At 38.6% G+C, this 7894-nt stretch overlaps 1 long non-coding RNA gene across 1 annotated transcript; it reads left to right on the top strand.

The window, feature by feature from the left end:
- Positions 1-5335: 5335 nt before the first annotated feature.
- On the top strand, positions 5336-6262 carry LOC134224070 (uncharacterized). Its single transcript, XR_009982832.1, has 3 exons — positions 5336-5458; positions 5533-5760; positions 6151-6262. It is a non-coding gene; the product is annotated as an uncharacterized LOC134224070 (long non-coding RNA).
- The last annotated feature ends 1632 nt before the right edge of the window (positions 6263-7894 follow it).

Raw genomic sequence — 7894 nt, 5'->3', positions numbered from 1 at the left:
TCCATCATCGATGAACATGATTGATAGTTCAATACATCATAGGTGCCATGATAAACGTTGATTTCAACATCGGCCTTCTCATCTACACCGTAGGGATTTGCAGCGGCCATCGCTTTGTTGATGATACGTATTACGTTTAATCCGAGGATGGTACCAGCATCCTTGGTATCCTGCAGCTGTGAGTCATTGCAACAAGAAGGCACTATCACAACAGCATTGGACACCGTCTTATCCGAGTAGGTTTAGCTAAGGGCTGGAACTGATTTGTTCTGGGAAGATGCATTAGATTTGTCCCTTGTATGCGGCCTGGATCCTTGGCTTTTTCTTGGCCGAGAACACATCGTTTATTATGATTGGGTTTTTGTCGGTCTTTCCCGTCTTTCCAATCCAATGTTCAGTATTAGCGCGCTCCAAATATAGTTTTTCCGGAAAGAAATTTTTTCCCACTTCTTTAGAAAATCACCACATTTTTTTCATAAAAACAAACAAACAGCTGTTTCCGAGATGCCATAACCAGTGCAGCCAAAATAACATTTTTTTTTGTTTCGGCACATTTCGGCACAGTATACGGCACAGTGGGCACAATTAGTAATTTTGGAAGTGTGCCGAGTGGTTTACCCCTTGCGGATATGACAAAGCAAAACGATGAGATGTAACGATACAAAAGAGATACACAAAAACAAACATGATTTTTTTTCTTGAGCAAGGGTAAACGGAAAGCTGCAGTCAGAAAACCACGCCCGCATAATAAAAAACAACATGTTATATGGTCAGAATCATTATTACGATGTAAGATATAGCTTCACAGTTTAAGTTGCGGTTATCGTATCGATCGATTCAACCATAACTGCTCGACAACATCACTAAATGTCAACATATAACATGCTGTCTCTAAAATGTTCTTTATTTCCTACATTATATGTCAACATTTTATCATACTGTTGAGCGAAAATTTTGCACGCGAAAACAGACGATTTTTTATGGTGACATAACTTAACAACCCATTCAACATATTAATATTTGTCAAATAACCGTACCACAAACTGTTAAAACTTTATATGAGATTGTTCATTTACAGTTGTCAACAGTAAAGGATACTGTTGTCGACCGCACGGGAAAATATCCATGTACAGTTTGTAATTATGCGGGGTTCACGGATAGTGTGGGCACAGACAAACAGACGTCTCACTCAACACATGTTCCATAGTTCACCTTTTTAACGATTGATTTAAATTTTTGTAGCTTGTCAATCGGCCACCGATGGCGCTTCCATCGGTTTTGCTTGTGTTTGACGTTTGATCACTACCGCCATCTGGTTGCCGCTTGACCACACACAGTGATTTTAGCATTGGGCGGCAATATTTCCGCAACAATGATTTTGATTGCATTTTGTTCCAAGTGAGACGTCTGTTTCTCTGTGGTGTGGGGATAGGTGTCATATTGACTCACCCAACCCGCTAAAATCAAATCCTTCCACTGGCACTGGTCCGTATAACCAGCCGACAGTTGAAAAAATATCAGGAAGGACTGTCGAAAATGCTCATACTTATGCTAGCGCACAAGGCATTAAAACACACAGCATCGACTCCCAGGTGGCAACCTCACCTCCCGTCGATCGCAAGCCGTGATATTGACCTAACGGTCTCTCATTTTTGGGAAGAGCACCCCGATAACAGCCACCATGGATGAACCTCAATGGTCCAAATTCCCAATATCTTCATCCCGGCACATCCTCTCAGTAAAGTTGTCTCTGGTCGTATCCATGCCATTCTGCTAAACTTCGAATAGCGATTAAACAAGAAACTTTCGCCAACCAACAGAACAGAAACCGGGACAGGATCACCTATCACTGATATCAGATATTTCATTCCTTTCGCAAACTATTTCGTTCCTGTTCCGGTTACTGTGTCGTTCAGATGGAGACATCGGTGCAATATATTTCATTTGTTTGGTCAAAAATCTGTAGAGGTTATTGTTTAGAATAATATCAAAACAAAATCAAGAATATTATTCTCTTTTTTTGTCATTTGTCATTATTAATTCCTTTTAGTTTGTCATTCTGACAGCATTTGACCAATGCTCCACTCGGAAATCGACACGGTTGTTTCATAAGGGCCAATGTTGCAATGAGCTCGAATGGAGAAAAATGGGTTGGAATGTTCCATGACATATTTTCAATTATATTTCAAAGAGTAGATGTTATTTTAAATGTTAATAGTTTGCATGAAGTTCATCCATATCTAATCATTGAATCCACATATAAATAAAATTTACTTCGGATTTATTTCGATTTGAAAATATGATTAAAGAATTAGTCGTCCTTTTTCAAACAGTGTACAATTGTGCCCTTCAGAAATACGCCATAATGTTTTTGACAACATCCTTTTCTCCCAATTTCCACGCCCAGCTGTCAACCTGTTTGTCAATATCGCCTGATTACATCGCCCGTTGTGTTTTCAAAGTACCGTTTAGCCCTTTTGCTCACATGTGTTTTTATGCAAGAACGAAGTATCATAATGCAAAAATGAAACACAGTTTAGCCGTTTTGCTGCCATGGAGAAAACGGGGCGCAATCGCACCAAGAAAAAAGTTCCAACGGAAATGTAATATCGCCCGTCTGTATTTGTCTGTTTTTACAGCAAAAAAACAACATTTTGTACCATTTTGAATATGCTACATATAGTACATTTCCAGGAGGTTCGATCTATGACATAAACTCGATTTGTTTACATTTGCGACTTCGGCCCTTATGAAACAACTATGTCGAAATATCTTTAAATATCCCTTTCTAAGCATTTCTAATCTCATGAAAGACAGTCTAACTCATGCTAATCTTATCTAAGACACTGAAAGTAATGTCTGGAACAAATATTTCGAAAAGTTCGATAAAAAGTGTGTGCATTTTTTTGATAATTGTCTTGTGTCGTCCCCCTTGGTAGCATATTTATAAATCGAACTACTGTTCCTCAGTATAATCACGGGATCCGTCTGTCGGTCATTCCCCGAATTGACTGTCCTTATGTCATCGGAAAACCTTCACCGGATTACAAAATGCTGTGGGACCCTTTCTTACAAGGAATTCTTGTATCCTTTTCGGATTCCTCCAGGTCGAAATAACTAAAACTTGATAAAAAAAATAGCTGTTGAAGGCACTGACTCAGTCGGAAGAAAATATTTACCTTTGATGTCGTGTAGCTGAATTCCGATATTTTCTAATTAGGTCGGATCAAATATTCCAGCTGATAGACTAATAGTATGAGTGCACGAGTCCCATGGCACACTGGTTCAGGAGCCCCCAAAACGTGCGTTTTTTAGTTTTCGACCTGAAAACTACATTTTAGAGTCATGATGTCTTCAGAAGAGTTGAAGGATGTTTCTTGGGCTTTCTTTTGATAAGAAAATATCAATGATCTATCCACCTTGAAGGGCGGTATGAAATAAAAAATTTACGCAGATGTACAAAAGCAGTGGTTGTTCTCTGCAATGTTGTAAAGAATGTGAATTGGAACATCTTTTCTGAAGACACAATATTTGACAAACGGTTTTGTAAGGAATTAGAGCACGTTTTGTATGAATGACCCCCAAAAATCATATTTTGAGCATAACTTTTTAGAAAATGGTTTTAGCACTATGATTTATTCTAGAAAGTTGTGCATAATGACAAAAAACATGTTTGTCTAGAAGACTACTTTGATCTATCTTGAAACCTGTCAAAGTTATTAAGGAATCTTTAGAAAAATAGTCAATTTTCACATCAAAACACGGTGAAAAGCGGCAGGAAGCGGCAAGCCAAACAGCCACCATCTGAAAGATTCGGTTTTAAGCTACCGAATGCACAATGTTTTGTTTTGTTCCATCGTGTTCCACTATTGTTTTGAATCAAATTAAAATAGTCCTTAATGTACGTTTTTCAGTACAATTGTTACGTAAACAATGAATTATTGGCAGTGGCTGATTTTCTACCCGTCGCTGCCACATCCAGGCGCTATCGTATATGCGCAAATAACCAGCATGAGTTAACCACCAGAAATTTGTATGGCGAAAGGCATCTAAGGCGTGATTTCTCAAAAGTAGGAACTTTTCACGAAAAACTATTTGGTACCAGTTGTGTAGGAAGGTGTTCGCTACGCCTATCAAATATTTTTTCGATGAAGGTGCTTAATTTTGAGATATCGAATCTTAGATACCTTTCGCCATATTGATTTCGGAAAGTTAACTCTTAGTGTGCCGCTGTAAGCACGCTCGAAGCAGGCGATTCAATAAAAAGTGGCTAACATGATTAGTTATTTATTGCATGGTTACAATCTCGACAAATGACAGCCGTTTGTCTTAAATGTGGCTGTTTCATCTTGATGGAGATTGTTACTATGCAATAAATAACCAATCATGTTAGCCACTTTTTAATTGTTTACATAACAGTTGTTCTGAAAAACGTACATTAAGGACTATTTTAAGTTGATTCAAAACAATAGTGGAACACGACGGAACAAAACAAAACATTGTGCATTCGGTAGCTTAAAACCGAATCTTTCAGATGGTGGCTGTTTGGCTTGCCGCCTCTTGCCGCTTTTCATGGTGTGTTGATGTGGAAATTGACTATTTTTTCTAAAGATTCCTTAATAACTTTGACAGGTTTCAAGATAGATCATTATGCACAACTTTCTAGAATAAACCATAGTGCTAAAATCATTTTCTAAAAAGTTATGCTCAAAATATGATTTTTGGGGGTCATTCATACAAAACGTGCTCTAATTCCTTACAAAACCGTTTGTCAAATATTGTGTCTTCAGAAAAGATGTTCCAATTCACATTCTTTATAACATTGCAGAGAACAACCACTGCTTTTGTACATCTGCGTAATTTTTTTATTCCATACCGCCCTTCAAGGTGGATAGATCATTGATATTTTCTTATCAAAAGAAAGCCCAAGAAATATCCTTCAACTCTTCTGAAGACATCATGACTCTAAAATGTAGTTTTCAGGTCGAAAACTAAAAAACGCACGTTTTGGGGGCTTCTGAACCAGTGTGCATGGGCCAGACGCAATGGTGCTGCTGGTGCTGCACAGCAAAAAATATTGTAATGTATAACGACGTAAATTCAACGACGCACCAAAAAACTCGATGTAGTGACAAAAATCAAATGCAAATAAACACTACTTCAGATGTAAAATTACATCGACTTGAAATTACACATGTTCCGAAGTACCTTTTCGCATTACATTGCATCAGTGTAATATCTGAATGTAAATGTGATTAATATTACATCGATTCAGATGCAACCAAGTGGTTCTAAACCTGATGTATAAAATAACATATCTTTGTGTGTAATATTACAATCATCTGCTATATAATATTAAGTCTTGGCAACACTGACCAGACTTTTGCTCATCGCAGTTTTGATCTTGGTTGGCGACGGTGCGCCATATTGAATTTAGTTGTTTCCTTGTAAAACGAAGGTAAGTTTATATTTTATTAATATTATTTATATTATTGAGTTTTTCAATTCAAATTCTTTTCTTTTTCTGCGTAGACTCATCAATTCAACCAGGGGAACCGGAAAACCGTCACGGCTTTATATTACCGTCAGGAATATGGATACCTGCGGCGCAGCTAAACCGGCCTGCAATAAACAAACGTCTTCATAATCAACATCTTGGCAATCGTGGCCGTCAGCTGCTGAATATTCATCGAACAGTTCGGAAGCGGTGAACGAAGGTAACGCCATGAATTGGACCACAGGATGTACACGGAACATACCGTAAGTACAAGTAGAGTTTCTCACATATTCGACATATTCCAAGAGGAATGCTCTTCGCAACAGGTAATCCAATTAAAGTTAACATGAGGATTTTCATTCAATCCCCTAGGGATATACAATCAAGACCCTTATGCCACAAACACAATGTCAGCGGAACGGCAACGGAAACAACAAATTTGACAGAAAATATATTTGCTAACTGTCAAATCTCCGTTGCCGTTCCGCTGACATTGTGTTTGGGGCTTTATGGATTTATTTTCGACTGAAATCCTTCAAGAGTTATAAAATAAATAAGTTTAGGGATTCCATATGAAATTTTTCAAAGATTTCAATTGAATATTTCGATTTAAAATGGCATTCTTCACGAAAACCCATTGTAATCCATTACAGGTTCTCCAACGGATTCACGTCGAAAACAACAAAGAAGTTCAGGTGGATTGAGATAATCCGTCGGAAATCGTTGCGGGATAACCTCGCCACAACGGGAATCCATTGGGGATTCGGCAAGAATTCGAAAAAACGAAGGTAAGTTTATATATTTTAATCACATTATTTGTATCATTGAGTTTTTCAATTCAAATTCTTATCTTTTTGTCCGTAGATTCGTCAATTTAACCAGGGGAACCGGAAAACCGTCAAGGTTTTATGTTAGGAATATGGATACCTGGGGCGCAGCTAAACCGGCCTGCAATAAACGTTTTCATAACCAACATCTTGGCGATCGTGGCCGTCAGCTGCTGAACATTCATCGAACATCTCGGAAGCGGTGAGCGAAGGTAACGCCATGGATTGGACCACAGGATGTACACGGAACATACCGTAAGTACAAGTAGAGTCTCTCACATATTCGACATATTCCAAGATCCCGATTCCGACCACAGTCTTTGTGGATTCCAATCAGTATTTTTCGAAGATTCTAGCGAGAATTTATTGAGGGTTGCGATGAGAATCTTTTGGGGTTTCCGTTGGAAATATTCGGGGATGACAATCCTTTTGAGATTCCGATGGGAATCCTTTGGCGGTTTCGACGAGATTCCATTAGGGATTTGAACAGGAATTTTTAGGGCATTTCTTTAGAAATCTTTGAGGATTCAGACAAGAATCTTCTGGAGATTCCGACGAGAATCTTTTAGGAATGGAAATCCTTTTTACTTTCCAACGAGGATACTTTATGAATTCCAACGGGAATCCTTTGGGTACTACAACGGAAATCTTTTGGAGATTCTGACAGGAATCCTTAAATATTTTCGACGGGAATTCTTTGACGATTCGGACGGCAAGCCTTTGCTGATTCAAACAGAAATTCTTTCAGATTTCGACGGGAAACTTTTGGGGATCCCGACGAGAAGCCTTTAGGGATTTTAGAAGATCTTCTGATGAAAATTCTCTTGGGGTTCCGATGGAAATCTTTTGGCGATTCCGACGGTAATTAATTTGAGATTTCGACGAGAATCTCTTGGGGATGAGAATCCTTTTGGAATTCCTGATGCGAATCTTTTGGAGATGGAATTTCCTTTGTGAATACGATGAGAATTCTTTGGGGATTATGGAAATCTTTCGAGAATTCCAATGAAAGTCATTAGTGTATTCCAACCGGAATCCTTTGGGAATGCCGACCAAAATCCTTTTAGTATTCCGACTGGAATCCTTTGGGGATGAGAATCGTTTTTAGATTTTAATTTGAATCCTTTGGGCTTTTCAACGAAGATACTTTAGGAATTCCAACGGGAATCCTTTGGGTACTCCGACGGAAATCTTTTGGAGATTTTGACAGGAATGCTTTAATAATTCCGACGGCTTTTCTTTGATAATTCACATTAGAATTATTCAGGGATACCAACAGGAATCTTTTGGGTTCCCGACTCGTTCCCTACGGAAAGCCTTCAGAATTCCGGAAGGTTTCCTGTCGAAGATTCTTTAGGGTTCCGACGAAAGATTCGGACGGCAATGTTTTGGTGATTCCAACAGAAATTGTTTGGGGATCTTGACGAGAACCTTTTGGGGATGGGAAGCCTCTGTATTCTATTTTGCTGTGTATTTACGATAGTTTCCCCAGGAATTCTTCCGAAGGTACCTCCATAAATTCCTCCGAAAGTTCCTCCACGCATTCCTTCGGTAGTTCCTCCACAAATTG

Source organism: Armigeres subalbatus, chromosome 3, assembly GCF_024139115.2.
Source record: "Armigeres subalbatus isolate Guangzhou_Male chromosome 3, GZ_Asu_2, whole genome shotgun sequence".
Classification (NCBI taxonomy): domain Eukaryota; kingdom Metazoa; phylum Arthropoda; class Insecta; order Diptera; family Culicidae; genus Armigeres; species Armigeres subalbatus.
This window is presented reverse-complemented; position numbering and strand designations above follow the sequence as displayed.